This window comes from Delphinapterus leucas, chromosome 14 (genome assembly GCF_059928025.1).
Source record: "Delphinapterus leucas isolate spDelLeu-1000000601 "Yukka" chromosome 14, BTC_Dleu_Yukka2, whole genome shotgun sequence".
NCBI lineage: Eukaryota > Metazoa > Chordata > Mammalia > Artiodactyla > Monodontidae > Delphinapterus > Delphinapterus leucas.
The window spans coordinates 22,720,252-22,746,988 of NC_143142.1; the positions used below are offsets into that span (position 1 = coordinate 22,720,252).

General features: G+C 38.0%; 1 protein-coding gene across 39 annotated transcripts in view; it reads left to right on the top strand.

Annotated features, from left to right (window-relative positions):
* The window catches only part of MTMR3 (myotubularin related protein 3), a 153,043-nt gene that overhangs the window by 4,180 nt on the left and 122,126 nt on the right, over window positions 1-26,737 (top strand). For 2 of the 39 annotated variants that reach the window (XM_089894676.1, XM_089894680.1), the window contains exon 1: window positions 5,660-5,873. The exons of 36 other annotated variants lie outside the window; for them this stretch is intronic. The gene's annotated coding sequence lies outside the window, so the exon portion shown is untranslated. Of the gene's footprint in view, window positions 1-5,659; window positions 5,874-26,737 lie in introns of those variants that run through there. One more of the 39 variants, XM_089894672.1, reaches the window with a different exon arrangement.

The window sequence follows — 26,737 nt, forward strand, 5'->3', positions numbered from 1 at the left end:
CAAGAAACTTCAGAGGGATCTGGGAGTCTTACATTTGTGCCCAGGTTTGCACTTGGAGTAGACTTGCTAGATTTCACACATTTTGTTATGTTAGAACGGTGGTAGAAAGTGGAAGGGTCAAGGAGTTTAGTACATTCTGTGTAAAGTTTTAGGGCTCTGTTTTCTAAATGGCAGGTGGCAACGTCATAGGGTAGTGAAATCAATGTGGTGATTTCTAAAAACTAGAAAATATCAGCACATCAGAAATGGTAAAAATAATTATTGATTTGGGAAACTTTTGTTGTTTTATACATTTATGTGTATTGAGTTGCAACATAAAATGTATTTTTTCTTTTCTTTTTTTTTGTTTTTCTGCACCGCATGTCTTGCGGGATTTTGCTTCCCCAACCAGGGATCAAACATGTGCTCCCTGCAGTGGAAGCATGGGGCCCTAACCACTGTACTGCCAGGGAATTCCCTTGTCTGGACTTTTAAAATACATGTGCTATTGTTTCCTTAGGCTAAATTCCTAAAAGTGGGCTTACCTGGCAAAGGGTTTTTTTTTTTTTTTTTTTTTTAAATTTTTGGCTGCGTTAGGTCTTCGTTGCTGCACCCAGGCTTCCTCTAGTTGTGGCGAGCGGGGGCTACTCTTCATTGCGGTGCGCGGGCTTCTCACTGCAGTGGCTTTTCTTGTTGTGGAGCACAGGCTCTAGGCGCACGGGCTTCAGTAGTTGTGACACACGGGCTCAGTAGTTGTGGCCTGCAGGCTCTAGAGCGCAGGCTCAGTAGTTGTGGCGCACGGGCTTAGTAGCTCTGCGGCATGTGGGATCTTCCCGGACCAGGACTTGAACCCGTGTGTCCTGCATTGACAGGCAGATTCTTAACCACTGAGCCACCAGGGAAGCCCCGGGTTTTGTTTTTTAAATTTGAATATACTCAGGGCACCCTCTAGATAGGATGCTATTTTAAAGTCTCAGCAAGAGAATATCAGTGTCCAATTCCATGTATTCTTTTTTTTTTTAATTGGGGTAAAATTGCTTTACAATATTGTGTTAGTTTCTGCTGTACAATGAAGTGAATCAGCTATATGTATGCATATATCCCCTTCCTCTTGGACCTCCCTTCCACCCACCCATTTAGGTTGACACAGAGCACCGAGCTGAGCTCCCTGTGCAATTCCATATATTCTTGCTAGTGATTTACTACCTTTTAGCTTGTTGGAGTTTAAAATAGTTTGGGAATAGTTTTCCTTTGTTCTTTTTTCAGCATCAGATCTTAGCCTCTACAGCTTAACTGTGGAAGGGGCAGGTAAAAATGAAAAGTGCAGTGATAGGGACTACTTTAGACCAATGGTCTGTAAACTTTTTGATTGCTCATGCCAACAGTAAAAAAAAAATTTGAGTATTAATGTTCAATCCTTAAGTATTTAATTTACAAATAATATGTATAGTAACTGGTTATTTTGTACCTTATAAAATATAAACAAAAAAATTAACAAGGATGAGAATTAAAAATAAAGTTCAAATATCTTTCTTGTTTACCCCAGTGGAGCATCTTGGGTACTCCTTGAAGTGTACTATACTCTACTTTGGACGTAACTGCTTTCGACGCTTAAGATTTAACGTTGGGCTTTTATGGTTGACTGTTTTTGGGCCTTTCCACTAATTGTGCAGATGGTCCAGCCTAGTTGGATTATGATAGTCTTTAAAGTGTCCCATGCTGTTCAGAGTCACATCCTCAGTAAGTGCAAACATAAACCTTGCTCATAAAGCATCAGTTTGATACCTTTTGTCATTGTTGACGTGGCTGAATTGAAAAGGGCAAATCATAGGATAGGAAACAGTCTAAATAATTAGTCTACTTCTTTTAGATATGAAGAACTGATATTGTGTAGAGTATATTTTTAAAAGTCTATGCTTTATGGAAAGCAGTTTGGTTATAACATTTTTGTTTTCTAAGAGCTTAGGTCTGGGCTTCCCTGGTGGCGCAGTGGTTGAGAGTCCGTCTGCCGATGCAGGGGACATGGGTTCGTGCCCCGGTCCGGGAAGATCCCGCATGCCGCGGAGCGGCTAGGCCCGTAAGCCATGGCCGCTGATCCTGCGCATCTGTTGCCTGTGCTCCGCAACGGGAGAGGCCCGCGTACCGCAAAAAAAAAAAGTCTTGGAGACTGAAAAAATTGCTCCGTACTTGCTTTTCTTTGCTTGCAAAATACCACAATTAACCTTTCACTCTAACTCCATTTGGAAGAGCCTGAGTCAGTAACTTTTAAAAAATGCTTTCTTGGGTTGAAACTTTCCCTGATGAATCTTAGATTAAAAGGTAACTTTTTTCCTTAAGTTTGAATAAGTTACTTTTGATTTGCCCCTTTCCTCCCCGCTGTAAGTTATGAAATCAGAAAATGGTGTTTTTTGCACTACAAAAATGAGTCTCCCTCTCACTTCCCATCATGGAGAATTTAATTTCAGTTATTTTATATGGGTCGATATCAGAGAAAGATAATATTGAAATCTTAGATATTGTGAAAAGAGCAACCTTAGCGATTATTTTTTGCTAAAGAAATTTTTTTTGCCAGTTAAAAGATAATTTATACTGAAGGGGATTGCTATATACAGTATTTTGGGAAAAGGGCCAGGTATCCCTTTTTACCTTAGGTAGCATGATTTATAAGGTGCTGTCACATACATCTTCTTAGATCCTCATAAGGATTTGAAAGCATCATTTAATCAGGGGTGTTGTGACTCCTTTGAGGCCACATGCCTAGTGTTTGACATCATATTTAAAGAGGTAGACTGTAATCCCTGCAGAAGTAGGTACTGATGGCTATTCTCCTTCACTCCTCAGCACTTTATATACTGCCTGGTACAAAGTAAGCTATCAATATTTATGGACTAACTGTTTGAACTCGTACATATATATTTACATGTGTAAATAAGTTATAGCATTGTAAAACCAATACATCATTTTCTGTAGTTAGATTTTTCGTTCATCTGATGTGCACAGAAAATGTTTTTGTGGGAGAGGTCATTAACTTTACCATCAGCCTTTCAGATATCCTCTTTCTTTCTCTTAAGGATAGACTCATGGTGACAAAAAAATGTCTTGATGTAATTCTCTTCACTGTGTGTGTCCCTCCTACTGGCAAGACTGTGTGTGTGTATATATGTATGTGTATATTTATTTATATAGTAGTTTCCTATTTAGAAAGGAAACATACTCATTAGTTAGTCGTTGGGTGTATAGTGGTTCTTGAAACGTGGACTTCATGGTTTGCCATAGGGTGAATGAAAAGGAGCAAGTATGATTTCTCTCACTTGTCTTACTCTCTCCAGTTGCCTGTACACGTGGTTTTGGTTTACTCTGAAAACACTGAAAAAAAAAGTTAGTCTTCTGAAGAAGCTAGTATTTTATTCCCCTTTGGTCTGCTGAACTTAAAATCATGTTTAGTAAGTGAACTAATATACTTCTATATATAAGAGAGACCCTGTAAAGACAAGAATGGAAATATTAATAGTGATTAATTTTTGGCTGGGATAGTGACCATTTTCTGCTTCATATTCTTTGTAGTTTCCCAATTTTCTGTAATGAACATGTATTACTCTTATAATTAGGAAAAGGCTGCTATTTTAAAGTACATTTTAATATCCTTAGTTTTCTTTTTTTTTTTGGCTGTGTTGGGTGTTCGTTGCTGCGTGCAGGCTTTCTCTAGTTGCGGCGAGAGGGGGCTACTCTTCATTGCAGTGCGTGGGCTTCTCGTTGCGCTGGCTTCTCTTGTTGTGGAGCACAGTCTGTAGAGTGCACGGGCTTCAGTAGTTGTGGCTTGTGGGCTCTAGAGCTCAGGCTCAGTAGTTGTGGTGCACAGGCATAGTTGCTCTGTGGCATGTGGGATCTTCCCGGACCAGGGATCGAACCTGCGTCCCCTGTATTGGCAGGTGGATTCTTAACCACTGCACTACCAGGGAAGTCCCTGTCCTTAGTTTTCATTGGCTGGCTTATGAAGGTTTAAGTCATAGTCACCATTGAGGAAGTGGGTTGTGGTCTTCCTTGGTGGTCCAGTGGTTAAGATTCCGCACTTGCACTGCAGGGGGTGCGGGTTCACTCCCTGGTTGGGGAAGTTCTGCATGCTGTGGGGTGTGGCCAAAGAAAAAAAAAAAATAGAGGAAGGAAGTGGTTCCTTAACTGACTCCAGTTCCTAAGCAGAGTGGCAGCTGTAGGAAGTGGTATGGGAAAATGGGGCAAGCAAGCTGATTTGAACTTTCTTATTGTAATTTCCACTATGACTGAGACAGTCTGGGCTTTGGTCACAGTTAAACACAAGACCTCCATCTAATTTTTCTCTTCCTAATGAGCTGTTTGAGAATTATGAAACCTTAAAAAGAAAAATCAGATTCTATGTACTGTAAACACAGGACTTGGCCTGAATTCCCAGTTTGCTTGCTGATATGCCATGTGGACTTGCCATGTGGAGCAAGAACTGTAGCTGTGTGTGTGTGTGTGTGTGTGTGTGTGTGTGTGTGTGTGTGTTTAAAAATATCAAGTAGGTGGAGAACAGTATGGAGGTTCCTTAAAAAACTAAAAATAGAAGTACCATACAACCCAGCAATCCCACTACTGGGCATATATCCTGAGAAAACCATAATTCAAAAACAGTCATGTACCACAATGTTCATTGCAGCTCTATTTACAATACCCAGGACATGGAAGCAACCTAAATGTCCAACGGTATATGAATGGGTAAAGAAGATGTGGCACATATATACAATGGAATATTACTCAGCCATAAAAAGAAATGAAATTGAGTTATTTGTAGTGAGGTGGGTGGACCTAGAGTCTGTCATACAGAGTGAAGTAAGTCAGAAAGAGAAAAACAAATACTACATGCTAACACATATATATGGAATCTAAAAAAAAAGGTGATGAAGAACCTAGGGGCAGGAGAGGAGTAAAGACGCAGATGTAGAGAATGGACTTGAGGACACGGGGAGGGGGGAGGGTAAGCTGGGACGAAGTGAGAGAGTGGCATGGACTTATATATACTACCAAATGTAAAATAGATAGCCAGTGGGCAGCAGCCGCATAGCACAGGGAGATCAGCTCGGTGCTTTGTGACCACCTAGAGGGTGGGATAGGGAGGGTGGGAGGGAGGGTAACGCAAGAGGGAAGAGATAGGGGGATATATGTGTATATATAGCTGATTCACTTTGTTATAAAGCAGAAACTAACCATTGTAAAGCAATTATACTCCAACAAAGATGTTAAAAAAAAAAAATCAAGTGGGACTATAGCAACTCAGATGTGATACTGATTTTGTACATGTAATTTGAACTGGAATATACTTAGATAAATGACTTATTTTGGCAGTAGAGTCTCATTGGGGTTTTGGTGTTAATGTACAGCTGGGAGTTGAGCCACTGTAAGTTTATTTACTCATTTATCTGTTGATATTTTAGGAACGTCTATGTAATACATCCTTTAGAGTTTAAGTGATAGAGTTTAGGTAGAGCCTGGGCTTTTGCTGTTTATTGCATGTTATAGTGACTTAAATGCTGTGTAAATATTCAGAATGTTATATTTCTGGGGTAGAACTCTTTTTAACTATCTGCCCTTACTTTATTATTTTATTTTAGTTTTCATTTTTGTTTGTTTTTTACGGTACGCGGGCCTCTCACTGTTGTGGCTTCTCCCGTTGCGGAGCACAGGCTCTGGACGCGCAGGTTCAGCGGCCATGGCTCACGGGCCCAGCCGCTCCGCGGCACGTGGGATCTTCCCGGACCGGGGCACGAACCCGTGTCCCCTGCACCGGCAGGCGGACTCTCAACCACTGTGCCACCAGGGAAGCCCTACTTTATTATTTTAAAGAATAAGATTAAAGTTGAAGAACAATCAAGGTAATAAAGGTAGGTGCTAATATAAATTTATAGAGGTTTTTAGTTAAAAATATTATAATAAAGATATATGGGCTTGTCAAAAAAAAAAATACCCTGTAGAAGTCGATAAAGGCCATATTCCTCTGTTCCAAAATTCCACAATCTTGGCTTTCTTTTTTTTAAAAGTAAAATTTAAATATTTCAAAATTTAGAAAAATATGGAGAATAATTTAATAATCACCATGTACCTAATTTAAAAGATGTTGATTTAGATTTAATAGATGTTGACATCTTGTAAGATTTGCCTGAAAGGTGTATTTATATTTGTTTTTAAAAATCAAAATATATAGTTTGGAGTCCCTTTTGCATTCATCTTAGATCCTGTTTCCATTATCCAGAGGTGGTTTTACTCTCTTAGCCCATGCTCTTTTATTTTTCCAACAAATGTCTCTGTGTATTTAACATTTAGTATTATGGTGTTTCAAATGTGTGTGGTACCTTAGTGTATATATTCTGTTTGAAAAGCTTGAAATTTATCTGTGTTGATACATGTATATTTACTTCACTTAAAAGCTGTTAGCTTAATAGCTATTCAGTTGTATGAATAGAATGCAATTTTAGTCCCCTATTAATAGTTGTTTTCAGTTAATATATAGATGTTAAAGTTTCCCTTTAGTAGGATCAAACTGTACGTGATTATCTACAATTTGTTTTTTTCTCAGTAATGTACTACAGACATCTTACTGTATCACAAAATATAGATTTACTTCATTTTTAAGGACTGTAGTTTTTTAAAACTTTTTATAGGCATGCTACAATTATTTATCCAGTCCTTTACTGATGGACATCTAGGGATTTTTTTTTTTTGGCATTTTTTCCCCTTATTACAAAAAGTGCTGTCTCTCATGGATATTCTAGCACTTTATACTTTTGAACAACGGTAGGATAATTTCCACAGAAATAATTTTGCAGAGTAAATTTTGGGGGAATAGAATTGCATGCAATAAATATTGATGCTTTTATATTAAAATCTAAACCAATACGTGTATTTGTAACTTTCTTATTCCTGGTCTGTTCACTTAGGTATGTTCAAAATGGGTGCTATGTAAGAGGCGCTGAGATGGATAGCTTTGTAATATAAAGCAGCTAACATGTTAAAATTGCATAGTAAAAACTAGGAGGAGTCCCAGCTTTATATAGGTGAGGCACATAGAGCTGTGTTCGGGGAATAGTTTTAGTTTTGCTAGCACAGAATAGAGGATTCAAAAATAAGTTTGTAAAGTGCTATAAATTAATCAAATCCTTAAATTACTTGATATTTCTTTTTTTTTTTTTGGCGGTACGCGGGCCTCTCACTGCTGTGGCCTGTCCCGTAGTGGAGCACAGGCTCCAGACGTGCAGGCCCAGCGGCCATGGCTCACGGGCCCAGCTGCTCCGCGGCACATGGGATCCTCCCGGACCGGGGCACGAACCCGCGTCCCCTGCACTGGCAGGCGGACTCCCAACCACTGCACCACCAGGGAAGCCCCTTGAAATTTCTTTTACTTGCTGTACTGAGCCCTTTTAGGCTGAGATCAAAGGCAGTTTTGGTGAAGATGTGTTTGGTGGTAGTGTGCATGATCGGGAGCAGGCAAAGATTAGAAAGCAGTGAAGAATCTGTACTGTACTCAGGTAATAAGGACCTGAATTAAGGTGGTGGCAAGGTGGTAATTTAGATAGCTAGATTAAAGTAGAGGGTTGTTGGTTGATACCCTAAAGGAAATACACAAATTTGAATGGGAGGTTAGTGGCAAGGATTCAGAGTTGGTGGGTTTTGGGTCTCAGAGAATAGTGATAGTATAGAAATATGGAATTGGGAGGGGGAGCTGGTTTTGGAAAAGGACAAAAATGAAACCCTTCACACGTTTACCATTGAGGCCAGGGTATAGTAGTAAAAATGTCCTGCAGGAGCTTGGAGATAGAGAACTTGAGGCAGGAAGAAAGGTAGGCCTTATCTGGATGAGATCTTGAACCTAGAAGAGCCAGAGATTGAGGCTCACATTTAGGGGAGTGGGAGAAGATTGAATTTTAAGAAAACCTGTTAAAATTAGGTTAATGAGGCATAGTGGAGGCCAAGGAGATTTCCAAACGAGTGATAATTAAATTTGAGTGAAATGGGAAACAGTGGGATTTGGTGATCCATACTAGTCATCCATCATTTTCTTAGGTTAATTTTAGCATAATAAGGGGTGAGGAGTGGGGGATGAGACAGCATGTATGGAACCTGTGTTGTTCAATAGAACTTTCTCTGATTCCTTCTGACATTCGATAACTGCTGTTCAGTACATACTGAGCACTTGAAATTTCGCTAGTTTGACCAAGGAACTGTTGGGTTGGCCAAAGTTTTTGGTTTTTAAGTAAAAATAAAAGACATTTTTCATTTTCACTGAGAACTTTATTGAACAAGATATTCACCCTTTTGGTCCACTACCTTCTGCCATTTTTCAGACAACTTCATAATTCCATCTTCCCAAAACTTTTAATCTTTTTGAGCAAAGAACTGTTCCAGGTGCCTTTTACAGTCTTCTAGGGAATTGAAATTTTTTCCATTAAGAGAATTTTATAAAGACAGAAATAAATGGAAATCCAAACGTGCAATGTCTGGTGAATACAGCGGATGAATCAGAATTTCCCAGCCAAGCTGTAACAGTTTTTGCCTGGTCACCAAAGAAACATGCAGTCTTGCGTTATCCTGATGGAAGATTGTGTGTTTTCTGTTGACTAATTCTGGATGCTTTTCGTCGAGTGCTGCTTTCAGCTGGTCTAATTGGGAGCAGTACTTGTTGGAATTAATCATTTGGTTTTCCAGAGGAGCTCGTAATAGAGGACTCCCTTCCAGTCCCACCATATACACAGGCATCACCTTCTTTGGATGAAGACCGGCCTTTGGTGTGGCTGGTGGTGGTTCATTTCACTTGCCCACGATCTCTTCCTTTCCACATTATTGTACAGTATCCACTTTGCATTGTCCGACACAGTTTGTTTTGAAAACGGAACGTTTTCATCACATTTAAGTAGAGAATCAAATGCGGAAATACGGTCAAGAAGGTTTTTTTTTGCTTAACTTGTGTGGAATCCAAACGTCAAAGTGATTAACATAACCAGGCTGGTGCAAATGATTTTCATCGCTTGATTTGGATATTTTGAATATGTCAGCTATCTCCCATGTGGTATAACGTTGATTGTTCTCAATGTCTCGATTTGATCACTATCAACTTCAACTGGTCTACCCGACCATGGAGCATTGCCCAGCGAGAAATCTCCACCATGAAACTTCTCAAACCACTTCTGACACATTTGATCTGTCACAGCACCTTCTCCATACACTGCACAAATCTTTTTTTGCGTTTCAGTTGCGTTTTTACCTTTCTTGAAATAATAAAGCATAATATGGCAAAAATATTGCTTTTTTCTTCCATCTTGAATATTAAAACAGCTACACAAAAATTCACCAATTTTGATAAGTTTTTTTTTTTTTTTTAATTTTCAGCTGTGTTGGGTCTTCGTTGCTGTGCGCGGGCTTTCTCTAGTTGTGGTGAGCTGGGGCTACACTTCGTTGCAGTGTGCAGGCTTCTCATTGCGGTGGGTTCTCTTGCTGCAGAGCACGGGCTCTAGGGCGCGTGGGCTTCAGTAATAGTGGCGCGCGGGCTTAGTTGCTCTGTGGCATATGGGATCTTCCCGGACCAGGGATCGAACCCGAGTCCCCTGCGTTGGCAGGTGGATTCTTAACCATTGCGCCACCAGGGAAGTCCCAAGTGTTTTTTTTTTTTTTTTTTTTTTACTGTACCCTGATACGACAGGTGTCACAATACAGTAACAACATTGTTTTGAATGAAGTTAAAGACAACTAAGTGCTACTAGAGCCATCCCAATAAATTAAAAATTTTTAATTTTAATTAATTTAAATTTAAATAGCCACATGTGGCTAATGGCTACATGTTGGACGGCACAGATTATGGACTGTTAAAATGAAACAGTGATGTAGATTAGCAGGAGGAGGAGATCTCAGGATAAAGTAGAAGCATTTCGTTATTTAAAAATTTTGTTGCAGTGCTATCAAATTGTGTTGGAATTACATATTTTAGTGCAAACCAGATTTTTGCATTTTTATGTTCAGTGCTGGCTATAATTAATTGACAGCTCTTTTCTATATGGAAGATCAAAATTAATTTTAAGAGAATTATGGTCTGAAATTTTTTCATGATGTCCCTTCCCTTTTTTTCTTCTGTCTTGCTTTTTAAAGGTAATAATTCAAATTTTATAATTTATAATTCAAATTTTACTCAATATCTTTTGAGACATTTGGATCTCTATTTTCTCCAATTAAAAGTAACTGAAAATTTCTGTTTTAGAAATCTCATTGGGGAGAGAGGGAATACCAGCTATACTTTAAACAAATCAATATCTTAGATATTTTATGGCTTGAGAAATGGTTTGCTTTGAGAATGATTTATGGTTTAAATTTGAATATTTGATAATACATGAGAGAACCTTTCTTACTAGGCTTACCTAAATGCACTTTGCAAGAAGAAAAATTAAGCGTAAATGGAAGAACCCATTCATAAACAGTGCTAATTATGTGATTCCATTTCTATAAAGTTAAAAAAATAAGACAAAACTGATAGATGGCAACAGAAGTCAGAATAATGGTTATTTTTGGTAGTGAGCATAAGGGAGACTATAGGGTTGTTAATGTTCTGTATCTTGATCTGGGTGGTAATTTCATGGTTTTCTTTATGAGAATCACTGAGTTGTATACTTATATAAACTTTTTTGTATGTATGTAACACTTCAGTTTTAAAACTTTTACCGCCTCACAAAATTTTAATGAACATAATTAGCTGAGTTTGTCTTTCTTTAGCTTTTTAATTTTTCTGCTATGTCTGTCCATATGTGAATACACTTAATGATGAAACCTATTTTGTCTTTTAAAATTACGATCTAAAACATGCAGAAGGGTGCATAAAAATGTATAGCTTAATTAATTTTTAAAATGAGTATATTGGAGAGACGTCTCTTGTGGTCCAGTGGTTAAGACTCTGCTTCCACTGCAGGGGGCATGGGTTCGATCCCTGGCCTGGAAACCAAGATCCCGCATGCCTTGTGGCGTGGCCAAAAAAAACTACATTGGAGGGTTTTTTTGTTGTTGTTCATTTGTTTTTGAGTATGTCGTACCTATGTCTGTAAGAAGGGAAGGAGTTGATAGAGGGCGAGAATTTTTGAAGAGAACAAAGTTTTGAGGATTCTCAGAATACCATATCTTTGCCTTGGCTCTTCCTTTACTATCCCCTTGGGCAAATCATTTAACTTAATTTGGGTCTCAGATTTTTCTATACATTGGGGATCATACCTAACCTTCTTTGCAAGGTGACTGGTGCAATTCAAAATTATAGGAACATAGAATAATATTACTAGATAGCCCTTTAGGCTTGAATTCAGGTCTCTGACCTTACAGAACAGAATTGTGATGTGAAAAGATAAAATGATTTGTACAAGGACACACAGCTGGTGATTATTAAGATTATTCATTTACATTGGCTTAAAAATTTCTGAGGCTTTTAAGTATGCTAGGCACTATTCTAAGCAATTTACATGTATTAAGTTGTTTAATTGTCTAGGATTATTCCCAGAGGTAGGTATAATTATTCCAATTTTACTGATGAGGAAATTGAGGCAAAATGGGGTTAAGTAACTTGCCCAGGTAGTTGCGTTCTTTGCTATACTGCCTAGCTAAGTGAAAGCACTTAAGGATTTTAGGCAAATATTAAGATTTTTTAATAATGTTTTACAGATTTTGTGAAGTAAAATTTTGGTTTTTGAACCAAAATTAGAAAAAGGAACCTCATTTGTTGTGACTATCATGATTATGGAAAAGATTGATGTTAATACTTACTGTTTGGGTTTTATTCTGTCCTTGACAAAGCTCATTTTCTTCTTAAAATGACTAGGATGTAAACACTAGGTAGTTTTCTTTTAAAAATAGATTTGTTTTTTTAATCCTAAGTCAGTTTATTTCTACTTTACAAATACTGTTTAGATTTCTAGGCAAAACGTTAATGGAAGGGAGTTTTCAGACTTGGAGGCAGATCTAATAAGGTTTAGTGTTCCTGTATCGGTTGTTTCAGCAGCATCTGGTCCTTGTTTTCAGGACAATAATACAGATTCTGTAAAAATTTATTTTAGACTAAGGTATAACTTACATACAGTAAAACTCACCCTTTTTGAGTACAGTTCTGCAAGTTTTGGAAACACATGATCAACACTAATCAAGATATAGAAGAGTTCCATCACCTCAAATTGTCTTTGGCAACTACTGATCTGTTTTGTCGCTATAGTTGTCTTTTCCAGAATTTCATATAAATGGAATCATGCAGTATGTAACCTTTTGAGACTGGCTGCTTTTATTTAACATAATGCACTTTGAGACATCCATAGTTTGTGTATCAGCGATTACTTTTTATTGCCGAGTAGCATTCCATTGTATGGATGTACCACAGTTTGTATATTCACGTTCCAAGTTCATTTGGGTTGTCCAGTTTGTTTATTTTTGGCTGCGTTGGGTCTTCGTTGCTGTGTGTGGGCTTTCTCTAGTTGCAGGGAGCGGGGGCTACTCTTTGTTGCAGCGCGCAGGCTTCTCATTGCGGTGGCTTCTTTTTTTGCAGAGCACGGGCTGTAGGGCTTGCAGGCTTCAGTAGTTGTGGCTCACAGGCTCTAGCAGTTGTGGTGCACGGGCTTTGTTGCTCCGCGGCATGTGCGATCTTCACGGACCAGGTCTCGAACCCGTGTCCCCTGCATCGGCAGGGGGATTCTTAACCACTGTGCCACCAGGGAAGTCCTGGTTGTCCAGGTTTTGATAACTACAAATAAAGCTGCTATCAAAGTATTCACACACGTGTGTGTATGCCCATGTATGTGTTTTCTTATGGTTTAAAAAAATATATGGTGCCTAGAGCTTTTTTAACTTTATTATGGAACCTGAAAAAGCTTGTACTTTTCACAGAATTTTGTTAATTGCTTAGTAAACTTCACCCCCCAGAAATTTCACTCTGGAATGAGAATAATTTGTTATACAAATATCTTACAGTGTAAACTGTAAATAATGAGAATTTTTTAAAATTAAGGAAGTAGGCACATGTACTTAGTGGATATATTTACTTATCAAACTCCTTAGTGCATAATGTCATATTTTGTTTTTAGTAGCTCTTGAATTGTGAATCTTTGACTTTCTTTTGTTCCTCTAGCTAGTAGAATGGTTATATAATTGGTTATAAAAAGTCTATAAGTAAAACAGGTTTAGCACTACAGAGTTCCCGCAAGATAGCTGGAAGTATTAATATTGGTTGCCAGTTTCATGTAAACAAGTCATAAAACTTACAGTTTATGGTTGATTAGCTACTTGAATTAAATTATCCTCTTTTTTTTTTCTGTGTAGTGAACTTTCTTTTTCTAGCAATATGAGGGCAAGAAAAAGAGGTGTAGGAGCTTTTATCTTGGGAAAGAAATTGCAGGCAATTTTTGCAAGTTAATGTTTCAGGGTTCTGATTCTGACCCTGCAGAGGACTTCAGAGACTGTAGGTGGTATATGACATCTTCGAGAATAGTATGTGTGTGTTTCTTTTGATTAGTCTTAGAATTAGATTAGTTTAAGCCTTTTGGATACTGTGATGAGGTACTTGGTACACAGAGCTACAGAGCTTCTTTCAGCAATGTACATTTCTTCTGAGTTAAGATATTTAGAAAACTGAATGTTGTGTTTAGAACCAAGAGACATTACACTTCAAATATGAACATTTGGTTAAGGGGATATCTCACTTGTAGGCCATCATGTTTCTAGCTATTTCCCATGGAAATATCCATCCGGAGATGCCCACTCTTGACAGTAATGGGGATTGCAAATTAACAGTTTGTTTTCTGTATGTGGTTGTTTGCTAGTGGCAAGACTTAGGTTCTTTACTTTTCCTAAGACTACAATATTGGTGATTCAAGTTGAGAATTCCAGGATAGAGTTGCCAAAATTAGAAATATTGGAGTATGGAGGTAGCAACCATGGGATCAGTATTACGAATAAAATTTTAATTAGCTGTATTAGTTGCACACTAAATTTTCACTGCTACCTAGTGAAGTAGGCAGGGCAGGCTGTACTATTACTCTCACTTTACAGGTGAATAAATTGTGTTTCAAAGCTGTCAGAACTTGTCTGAGGTTGCACTGCTAGTGAATAGCTGAATTAGAACTTCAGTACAGGTCTTCTAATAACAAGTTGGATGTTCTTTCCACTATTGCAGTTTAGTATGGTGAAGAGCTCAGGCTTGGGTTTTAATCTTGGTTTTACCACTAGTACCCTGTGATCCTAGGCAAATTCCTTAACTTCCCCTTGCCTCAGATTTCTCAATTTTAAAATGGGGATAACAGTGCACTTGGGGCCTTAATTAGGATTCGGCAAATGCTTACAACAGTAGCTAGCCAATAGTAAGCACTCCATATATGCCGGTTGTGGTCGTTGCTACTGTTACTACAGTGATAACACTGCTTCTTTCCCTGAAGGCATTATAACTGTCCATTACTTTTTTTTTTTTTTTTTTGCGGTACGCGGGCCTCTCACTGTTGTGGCTTCTCCCGTTGCGGAGCACAGGCTCCGGACGCGCAGGCTCAGCGGCCATGGCTCACGGGCCTAGCTGCTCCGCGACATGTGGGATCTTCCCGGACCGGGGCACGAACCTGTGTCCCCTGCATCGGCAGGCGGACTCTCAACCACTGCGCCACCAGGGAAACCCCATTACTTTATTTAGAGCTAGGAGCTTTTGCATTCCTGCTCCATGGAACTACTTAAGTTGCATTACACACACCCTTCCCCCATTCCCAGTGTTTTACCTTCTCAAAATGAAGAAATACAAAAATTTATTAGTGGGTTCATCTAAAAAGATACAAAAATAGATTTTTCCCTTTAGAGATATTTGATGAGCCTTCAGAGAATTCCTGGGTATCTCAAACTTTTGTTAACTTGAGAATTCTTCAGCTAGTTTACCTGATACAGAAAAAGATAACTTTTCCTTTGTCAAGAGCATGAAAAACTTTTAAATGTACCCATTTGCATAACATCTACTTAAAGTTATCAGGAGATTTTACAGGGCATTTTTGGACACTTGCACAGAAGAGAATCTTTTAACATGATACTATGTAAACCTGCTTGGGTTATTCATTCCTTCTTTTACTGAAACATGTGAGTGGCTTGCTTGGATATGTATCTGTGTCCTTTCTTTGATAAACACCTGAGGGAGTCTTTGGAAATGCAGTGTTTTGGCCACTATTTCAACTCTGCAGAAATATGGTTTCATGATAAACACAACAAAAAGCACATTGGCAGCAGTCCAGAAGCTGACTCACCAAGGAGTAATGATAGACACTTTGAAGGCAATGGCCTATCCCAGGGTCCTATTTCAAAGCTTCATGCTATGATAACATCAGTGAAAGGCAGCCAAGAAATCAAGATGTGATCTTACTTGTATCTCCTGGGAATAATGGTAGGAAAGACTTCTGTAGTAGGATGCAAGTAAGATTTTTTTCGTAATGATCTTGTAAAACTTGGGGATGGGCAAAAAGGTGCAGATTCAGAATGGTGGTGACCTTTGTGAGGCTGTAGTACCATTTCCTTCTCTTGGACTGGATGAGAATAATCTTGTAATAACTAAGGGTTAACTCAAGAAGCTCAATGCCATATCAGTTTTCTAGAGCTCAGGGAATATACTTAGCTCAGTAGTAAGCACACGTATCATGTTCATGTCAGACACTGTAGCTACTGTTTCCTACTTGAACAGACTAGAAGAAACCAAAGCAAGACCAGAATCAGTTCAGTTTTGAGGAACAGACCCTTTGCCTACTAGTGTTGCATATTTTAGGAGTAAAAATATTAAGAAGGTGGACTTGCTTCCGAGTCATGAAATAAGTACTAACTGTGGTTGTTTTTGTGGATTAGAATGATTGCAGCTCCATTTCTAAATCCAATTTTATAGGCTTAAGTTTTTCTACATGGCAAATTAAACTATAATCACTACCGAAGATCATTGCTGACTCTGTGTGGAAATAGCAGTATGCCCTTTCATGTTGTTGAAAGTTGTTTCAGAGATAAGAAAACACCTCAATAATCTGAAAGTATTTTTCAGAGATAAAGCTAAGTGAATATGCCACAGTGATAGACTGACCCTTTTTTGATTATTGTGGTACTTTCTATCTACCAATAAAAATTGTTAACATCATAGTCCTTTCCTATAGAATATTAAGGAAGATTGCTTTTAGCTATTTACTGTATTTTTTTCAAGCATAAAGTTTAGGAAATAAAAACTTAGTTTTCTGAGTGCTGTAATTTAATATGTGCTTTATCCAGAATGTGCCTCTTTAAGTGCTTTTCTTGAAGAAATGTTACTTTGTGATATTTTTGTATAATTTGAGAATATAGATATCTCTTCCCCACCGCCCCCCCCCCCCCAACCCAGTAATCTGGGCCTGGTTTCAGTGCACTGAGAGGAAAAAAATCCTAGTTTTTCTTCTTTTTTGCCTTTTTGAAATGGAGTAGTATGACATTCCCCCCTTGCCTTTTTTTCTTTTTTTTTAAACTCTGGAGAAGGAAGGATTTATTATTGCTTGCAGCACTGGGGAGAACACTGAGGAATCTTTCCCAAAGCAGTGTCTGGCCCTTTTGTTTTTGAATTGGTCTTATATATGCTTGTCCTACTTAAGTTCTTATATGATTTAAACTTGGATCTGTAAATTATTAGCTAGCTCTATGACTTGGGCAGGTTAACTTATCTTTTTGTGCCTTAGTTACCCCCTTTGTAAAATGGGATAATACCTCATAGGGTTGTTTTAAGATTAAATGACTAATAAATGGTGAAGCACGTGGAAGAGTTCTTTATGTGTTGGCTATTATAATTGTTACGAGCAAGGAACTTCTCCCCTACACTATTTGCAGCTCTACGTTTTTGTAATGTTTTCATAAGTAGTATGACTAACAGAACTCTGTATTAAGGAATTTAATTATCATAAATAACTATAAATTTGCTACTTATTGAAAATAGAATATCATTTTATTCCCTCAGATTGAGCCTGAAAGATAAGAATTAGTAGAGAGTGAGCCTTTTTTTATGTCTTACAGGTACTCAGATACTACTAAATGTAGGTCATCGTTTGAATTGAATTCTGAGTATACATGCAGTTATGTAGAACAGAAACAGCTTGCATGGGACTGGAAGTGCCAGAAAGATAAAATCCGTAGAGGGTAGCGAACTGAACTGCGTCATTTAAACTGAGTGGTGGATCAGTGAAGAATTTTGGGTTGTGAGTTTTCTTTATAACACTCAATTGTTTTGAAATGATTAGCCTTGAAACAAAGTAATTTAAAACTTAGATATGCTAGGAAGTTTCAGATTCCTTTCCACTTAAATGCCTTTCAAGGAAGGAAGCGGGAATTCCCTGGCAGTTCAGTGGTTAAAACTCTGCTTCCACTGCAGGGGGCCCGGGTTCCATCCCTGGTCAGGGGACTAGGATCGTGCAAACCGTGTGGCGTGCCAGAAGGGGGGGAAAAAAAGGAAGCATTTCTCCAGAAATATTTAGCTCCCTGAGTGTTGTATGATTCTTAGCCATTGCTGTGTTGATTATATGATCACTAACAAATATGAGTCTCATGTTATGCTTTAATTTCAGATTTGTGCCATCACTGAGTGAATTTTTAAAATGAGATTGCTCTGTTTCTTGCTAAACTATCATATATATGCTCATTAAATTGACCTTTTCCCCCTGTGTTTGGACTTTTCTGTAATTTTAGGTCACTGGTTTTAGAGCCAGGGGTTAGATTTCTTTATTTTTTACATTTTGGATTATATCCGGAGGATTATTGCTAATTCCTAGATTGTGCCCTTAAGGCAGATTTTTTGAACATTAGGGGCTTCCCCAACCCTTAATTATACTAGTAAAAGGAATAGGGTTTTCATTGGATTTTTGTTTGTTTTTGAGGTCCTTACATTTAATTCACGGAACCAAGATAACTTATAGATAGTGGCAAGTCATTGCTTTTAGTTTATTCAGCAAGATTTCTCGTTACTCATTTTCTGGTGCCTTAAGGGTAGAACATGTGTATTAGGCCTGGCCAGTTTTGTCTCTCTCACTTGTACTGATTGGCATCCTACACAAAGGGCCAGTAGGTATTCTTCACTGGTATTGATACACAGATGACAGGAGAAAGCTGTCAGTTTTCTTCTGGGCTTGTGAAGCTGAGACTGCCTCTAGCGGGAGGCAGGAGGTTTGTCTGTAGTGGGAGAGAATGAGGCCAAATGAGTAAAGAGGAGCATGAAATAAAGAGATGGATCTGGTGGCATTGAGACTTTGAGGCCCTACTGCCTGAAGTTCATTCTTTTTGTATCTGTGCACCACCTTAGTATTCTTCTGTGAGCCAGGCAGTTCTGATTTTAAGTTAGCTTGGGTTTCTTTCGCTTAAAATTGAGAGTTCTAATATATCTAATATTAGTCTAGTAACGTTTAAAGATAGTTTGGACTTTAATCTCAGGGTAAATAATTAATATGCATAGGTAAATTCAGTTCATACATAATATTCAGAATCAGTGAAAATAATGAAGTATTTTCAATTTTCAGTGGTCTTTGCTTATAGGGAAAAGTGTCAGGATGGGTATAGAATGGATCAGTATTCTTTTCTAACCGTTTATACCTATACGATGTAGGAGTTTCCTTTAAAGAGATTATCACCATAAGTAGAAGAGCAAAGATAGAAAGTTAGATTATAATCATAATTCACTCATCAGGCATGAATATCCTCTATTGTTTTCTCAAAAAGAGGCTGTGGTAACCGTATAAAAGTGGCAGAAAGAGGGAGGAGAAAAACTGGAAAGTAGAACAGACAAGAGGAATTGAAGAGATGAGCTACGTATGCTAAGAATTAGTGAACAACTAGTATTTGCTGTAGGTTCCATGGATTGCCTACTTCTGGATTAGATGCTAGACTCTTGTGAAATGAATTGGTAATAGAGATGAAGAAAAGTTTTAATTTGTTTTCTTTAGGCTGAGGTTAAGATTGATGTGGTTAATAAGTATTAAGGGCAGCTTTCTTGTCTTGCTTTTAAAATAAGCTGTTGAGGGCTTCCCTGGTGGCGCAGTGGTTGAGAGTCCGCCTGCCGATGCAGGGGACACGGGTTTGTGCCCCTGTCCGGGAAGGTCCCACATGCCGCGGAGCGGCTAGGCCCGTGAGCCATGGCCGCTGAGCCTGCACGTCCAGAGCCTGTGCTCTGCAGTGGGAGAGGCCACAACAGTGAGAGGCCCGCATACTGCAAAAAAAATAAAATAAAATAAGCTGTTGATACTATGTTGTCTTGCAAAATCTGGTTCTTTCATTACTTGACCGTAATTGCTTGATTGTAACACATAATGGGAGAATGAAAGGTAAAGTACTCAAAACTTTCAGCATTTTTGTTTTGGAAGCCTTTGAATACTGGGATTAATGCATAGGCACTTCAGTTAACATGAAGTACTTTAAAATAATCCATTCCCAAAATAAACATGACCACTGGCAAGTATTTGAGGTATCTGTGCTACACCATCCAACTTTTAGCCTAATCTGTTTTAGCTGGCTTGCCCTGAGTAAGTTGAAACTTCCTTTACGGCTTCACTGTGGGTTAAATGCAGTTCGTGGAGCTCCATCAAAAGGGTATTAGTTATACAGATTCTCATGGTCATTCCTAAAGCATACATTCTGTGTTTAGATTTACAATAAAATGATCTGTATCCCTAAACATGGTTCCACCAGTTACTAATGATTTTGGGGCAAGTCATTAACTTCTTAGAGCCTTACTCTAACTAAGATTTTGGAAAAATACTTGCCTTACCTGGAGCATATGTGTATACCTCTGACTTTTTTTGCTGCTAAGTGCGGGGGAAAAAAGCTTCATTGAGGTATAATTTGCACAAAATTTCACTTTTTTTTTTCCCTGTGCCAAGCAGTGTATGGGATCTTAGTCCCCCAACCAGGGATCGAACCCACGCCCCCCTGCAGTGAAGCCTGGAGTCTTAACCACTGAACCGCCAGGGAATTCCCCAAATTCACTCATTTTTAACTATGTAGTTTGAGTTTTTAAAATTGTATAAAGTCATATAAATACTCCTATTTCTATCACCCCAAAAAGTTTGGATCACTTTTCTTCCCCAATCCCTGCCTGTGGCAGTTACTGATAACTTTCTATAACCATAGTTTTGCCTTTATTCTAAAATGTCATATAAATGGAATCATACAATACATACTATTTTGTGTCTGCCCTCTTTTTTTTTTTAATCAATTTATTTTTGGCTGGGTTGGGTCTTCGTTGCTGCCCGAAGGCTTTCTCTAGTTGCGACGGGTGGGGGCTGCTCTTCATTGAGGTGCATGGGCTTCTCATTGCGGTGGCTTCCCTTGTTGCGGAGCATGGGCTCTAGGTGCGGGGGCTTCAGTAGTTGTGGCTTGCAGGCTCTAGAGCACAGGTTCGGTAGTTGTGGTGCACGGGCTTAGTTGCTCCGCGGCACGTGGGATCTTCCTGGGCCAGGGCTTGAACCCGTGTGCCCTGCATTGGCAGGCGGATTCTTAACCACTGCGCCACCAGGGAAGCCCTTGTCTGCCCTCTTTGACTTAACATAATGCTTTGAGATTCATTCCTGTTGTTAAAAGTAGTAGTAGGTTGTATTTAATTGTAGTATTCCATTATATGGATATTCCATAGTTTCTTTATTCATTAGTTGATGGATATTTGGGTTTCTAGTTTGTAGCTGTAATGAATAAAGTTCCTTATAAATATATGTATACAGGTCTTTGGGCATTTGTTTTAATTTCTCTCAGTTAAATACCTAGAAGTGGAAATTGGAGTTATGTAGTAAATGTATGTTTATAACTTTATAAGAAACTGCCCAACTGTTTTCCAAAGTGACTATACTGTTTTGTATTCCTACCAGCAATGTATGAGAATTCCAGGTGTTCCACATCCTTGTTAACCCTTGGTATAGCCAGTCTTTATTTAGCCATTCTTCTGGGTCCGTAGTGATATATTACTGTAGTTTTACTTTGTAATTTCCAGATGATTAACATTGATCATCTTTTCGTGTGCTTATTTGCTATTCATTTATCTTCTTTGAAGTGTTCTTTAAAATCTTTTGCCCAGTTGAAAAATCAGGTTGTTTTTTAAATTGCAAGAGTTCTTTATGTTTTCTGGATATGAGTCCTTTATTACAGTTTTTGCAAATCATGTTTTGCAAATATGTTCTCATAGTTTGTGGGTTTTGCCTTTTCATTTTCTTAATGGTATCTTTCAAAGATTGAAAAATTTAATTTTTATTAAGTCCAAGTTACTGATCTGTTATTTCTCTTATAGTTAATGTTCTTTATATCCTATCTAAGGAATCTTCTGTAAGCCTAAGGTCACTAATATTTTCTTAAATTTTTCTTTTGCAAGTTTGTGGTTTTACATTTAGTTCTGTGAAACACTTCAAGTTAGAGTCTGTTTAATGAATGAGATAAGGGTTGAGGTTCATCATTTTGTATATAGATATCTAAAATTTCCTCTAAGCAATGCTGTAGCTGCATCCCACAAATTGACATACTATGTACTACCATTCAGTTTGAAATATTTTCTAATTTCTCTTGTAATGTCTTTTTTGCTATGGATTATTTGGAAGTATGTTGTTCAGTTAACAGATATTCGGGGTTATAGTTATCTTATTGTTACTGAATTCTAATTTAATACCATTGTGATCACAGAACATACTGTATAGGATTTCAGTCTTTTGAATTTGAGGTTTGTTTTGTGGTGAGGCACATGATGGTAAATATTGTATGTGTCCTTGAGAAGAATGTGTACCCTGCAGGTAGACATCAGTTATTGGTTGTTAGCGTTATTAGTCTTGTATACACTTATATATTGTTTTGTTCTACTTGTTCTATCAGTTACTGAAAGAGGAGTGCTAAACTCTCAAACTACAATTATGGATTCAGTTCTGTCAGTTTTTGCCTCATGTTTTTTGAAGTTCTGTTTTTAGGTGCATATATATTTTAGGATTGTTATGTGTTCTCAGTAAACTCACGCTTTTATCATAGTGACTTGTCCTACTTTATCTTGGTAATATTTGCTCTTCCCAAGGAAACTTTGACATGAACATGGATAGCTCTTGTAGCTTTCTTAGGACTAGACTGGTATTTGAATGGTGTATCTTTTTCCAACCTTTACTTTCAACCTGTCTTTGTCTTTATATTTACAGTGTGTTTCTTGTAGTTAGCACATAGTTAGATCTTGATTTTTTAAATTTAGTCTGACAGTCTCTGCCTTTTAAATGGTATCTTTTAAAAAGTCTGTTAACATTTAAGTATTGATATGGTTAGGTTTAAGTCTACCAGCTTGCTCCTTGTTTTCTGTTGTGGAGATCTACTCGGACCTCTAGAATTGATATATGATTATTTTATTTTTTTATTTTTTATTTTTTTGCGGTACGCGGGCCTCTCACTGTTGCGGCCTCTCCCGTTGCGGAGCACAGGCTCCGGATGCGCAGGCTCAGCGGCCATGGCTCACGGGCCCAGCCGCTCCGCGGCATGTGGGATCTTCCCGGACCGGGGCACGAATCCGTGTCCCCTGCATCGGCAGGTGGACTCTCAACCACTGCGCCACCAGGGAAGCCCGATATATGATTATTTTAAACTAAAGGCATTTGATATGCAACAATTCAGAAAGAAGCCTTCCTGGAGCTTCCCTTTTCTCAAAGCAGAAACTTCTGGAGTGAGGCTCCCATAAATCCCCTCTCCAGAGAAATTTATGGCCATGAAGAAAAAATGGATAAGACCACTTACACCTGCATAAACATTATGACAAACTTTCTTCTGTTTATTCCTCTAGAAATCCATTTGTTGTTCCCCATAGAAGCCTTTTCATCTCCTACCTTTTCTATTAAATCAGGTATATAAGCCTCCATCTTTAGCTGTTTAAAGAGCCACTTCTTTTGTGCATTTTTCATATGCATATGAATAAACCTAGTTTTTCCCCCTTGTTAATCTGTGAGTTTTGAGTTTAATTTGCAGGCCTCCAGTATGAAACTTAAGAGTAGAGGAAGTTTTTCCTCCTTGACACTATTCACCCCATCTATTCTTTATTTTTATTGCCATTTTTTGGGTTAAGTATTTTGTAGTATTTAACTTATCTCTTATTTTAGTGTATTAACTGTGCTTATTTTTCTTCCTAGCTAGGGTTTACAATAAGCCCCTTTAACTTACCACAGTCTACCTTTAAATAATGTTATACCATTTGATGTATGAGAGTCCTCTGGTAGTGTACCTCCATTTTCCCTTCCTTCTGTCCTTTGTGTTATTGTTATACATTTAACTTCTAGATACGTTATAAAACCCATAATTCACTGTTATATTTGCTTTAAAGAGTCAACTGTTTTTTTAAAGAAGAAAAGATAATTTATACTTATCCGAATTCCTCAAAATTTGTTTTTATTTAAAGCTTTGTTAGGGTGGGCCAAGAGAAGTCTTTGCCCTAGGGCTAGTTTAGCTCTGCCTGTAAGGTTTCAACTGAATGCTGGAGTATTTAGTAAGATCTCTTCACTCTGGTTGAGGTTGGTTAGAACCCCACATCTGTGTAAAATAAACTCCAGTACTTGTTCCCACGTAGTTGTTTATTACCCAGTGATTCTTCTTTGCCCAACCTCGTGGAATCTCATTCTATGCATGTACAGCTTAGTTCAGTAAAGACAGAAGCTCAGTGAATATAGCCAGTATCTTTTTGTTTGTTTGTTTGTTTGTTTGTGGTACGCAGCCCTCTTACTGTTGTGGCCTCTCCCGTTGCAGAGCAACAGGCTCCGGAAGCGCAGGCTCAGCGGCCATGGCTCACGGGCCTAGCTGCTCTGCGGCACGTGGGATCTTCCCGGACCGGGGCACGAACCCGTGTCCCCTGCATCGGCAGGCAGACTCTCAACCACTGCGCCACCAGGGAAGCCCGCCAGTATTTTATAATAATTTTATATGGAGTATAATGTATGAAAATTTTGAATCACTATGTTGTACACCTGAAATTAATATAATGTATAGTCAACTATATTAAAAAAGAAAAAAGGATACCTCAAATTAGAGCTGTCTCAAACTTTTGAAACTCATAATTGAGTTTCTGATTGGGTTTCTACTGTGCTTGGATTTCCGCTTTTTGGCCAGGGTGTGCAAAGTACTTTGAGGCAAAAAGCTTGGGCAGTCAGAGGTCTGAGGTAGTTTATTTCCCTTCTCTCAGGGATTGAAGTTCTGTGCTGTCTGTTGTCGATCGTCCAAGAATTTTGGTTTATATATTTTGTCCACTCTTCTAGTTGGTTATGGTGGGAGGGCTAGTCCGAGACCATTTACTCCATCATGACGAGACTAATATTTTAGAAATGCAAGATTCTGCATAATAAAAGTTCTTATAGCCTTTAAATAATATATTGCACTTTGCAGGCAATCTTTTGCAGCAGCTTTCCTGGCTTAGCCAGTATCCGTGTTGTAATTACGCATTAAAGAATTTTATGTAAATTAAGAAATGTTTGGCCTTTATAATAAGATTGTAAATAGTACCCTGGATCTACCAATTGCCTCCTAATGCCTACAGTTGATAGCTGGAACTGTCTCATTGGCCACTGCAACCACAGTAGTTTGAGCTTTGAGGTATAATGTCACTAATGAACGACAGTTTATTCTGTTCTTGTTTTATAATATCCCAACACCTTTAGAAAGGATTTTGTATTGGCTTCCACCAGCTGGTATTCATTAGAATATGGAAATAACTCAAACAAGAGGACTGACCTCTTAAAAATCCACTTTAATGTTAGAGGAGGAAAGGTGATTCTAAGTGACTGTTTTTTCACATGAAGGCAGCATTACATTTTCATATTTATTGCTTAAGGAAAAAATTATGTGGCCAAAGGTTATCTCTTATAGTTTGGTCATTATCTAGGACTGCGGACTTCAGTTTTGTTTTCTTAGTAATATTATTCTCTACTCCCTCCTCATCTAAGAGAAGACCCTTCATATAAGATTTAAAAAATCATACCGGGATTTGCATTAAAAGTTGCATTGTATACCTAGTAGACTTTATAGTCATAATGTGTAATTTTCACCTACTAAATAGGGCCATCTTTGTTCACCAGAACCTTTATTTCACTGGAACAAGTCTTTGTGCCAGTTTTGGCACCACTCAAGGAATAGTGGCAGCCTTTAAATATTGACAAAAGATGTCAAATAATTTCCTGTCACTTTATTGTCGTTATTACTACTGGGTAAAAGATAGAAAGTTATAAAAATATTGTGCATTTATTTAATACATGTTTTTGCTTTCCTTTTACAGTTTTTAAAGTCTTGGTAAAAAGTCATTTTTTGGGTAAATTGACATACTGTGTCTATGATATATATGGATAGTAAGATCCTCGTGTAGCTTGAAGACAGCTCATGGAGTAAATAATATTTGCTAACAATTAAATGGGATTTGAATAACTGGCAAGGGATCATTTGATACAGGGAGGTTGCTTATTTATCTTGAAATTGTATAATACTTTTTCTCATCTGAAATCATCAAATGTCTTATGTGGCTAATGCAGACAGTTTAAGTGTTTAATTTAGCAAAGATTAGTAACTGCTGGTGTTATCTGGCTTGAGATGACCTTGAAGGAAGTGTTGGGAGCATGATCTGTACTGGGCTGTTGAGAACTTTCTTTAGAGATACATACATAGTTCTTTCTTACACTGATCTCCCAGTGTATGCCAGAATAAGGTCTTACTTCTTGATGTATTGAAAAATAAGTCTGTGATGTTAAGCAAGCATCTTTAAATTGGTCATGTAATTTAAAATGACTTCCATGTAGTCTAGTTAATTTTGAACTTTAAGTTTTGCATTTTGGTAGCAGATAGGAGCTCTGAAGCATTTTCTCTGCCTTGAAACATCTTTCTGTTTATTGTCTTTGCCTATTTCCTTTACAGGATTTGGCTTAGGTTTATTAATATAATAAATATTTACCAAGTGCCACCTATTTACTAGACACTGTTATGCGCTAGGCCTGTGGATGCAGTGGGGAACAAGATTACTTGGTGTCTGACCTCATTCAGTTTGTAGCCTGTAAAGGAAAAGGAATAGGAGTTGGGGAATTACTTATGTATGTGTCTTTTTTTTTTTAAATAAAATGGGCAAACTATGCTGAATGGGTAAGGTAGTCTTCTGCTTTGTTTTGGTACACTGGGAGTTTCACCAGAATCTGTCTCAATCAACTGTTAATTTAAAGGGACTATATCATGTCATATGTTATGAGTAAAGCGAACTTTACCTAAAATGATGCTATTGGTTGTGGATTCTAAAAGGTAGAGGTACACAATATTACTTGCTTTTAAGAATACAAAGAAAGGATTGTCGGTTTGTACAATTTTCTTATTTCTTTCCTTCCCACAGGAGACATTTTAGTATCAGCCTAAAATCTAAAATTATAGCTCTTAAAGTTTTGGGGAAATGTATCGTACGACTACATAGTTTTGCTAGTAGTCACTGGGTGATTAAGTTTTCCTCATTTTATGCTTCCTGTCCTTTTTCTTTTCTAGGGGGGAAAACAGTTTTCTCTAGGTCCCACCTCTTCCCAATTCTTGTAGCATGGCACATTTTTATTCTTTATACCAAAAGTGTACATATTTAAGAGTGAATGATACTCTGTCATGCCATGGATTTCTCACTGACACGTTTGATGAAGGGGTTTAAACTGCCCAATTTCATGTATGTTGACAGCAAAAGCTAGCCAAGAAAGGAGGAAGGGAAGTTTTTATCAAGAGGTTAATAAAATTA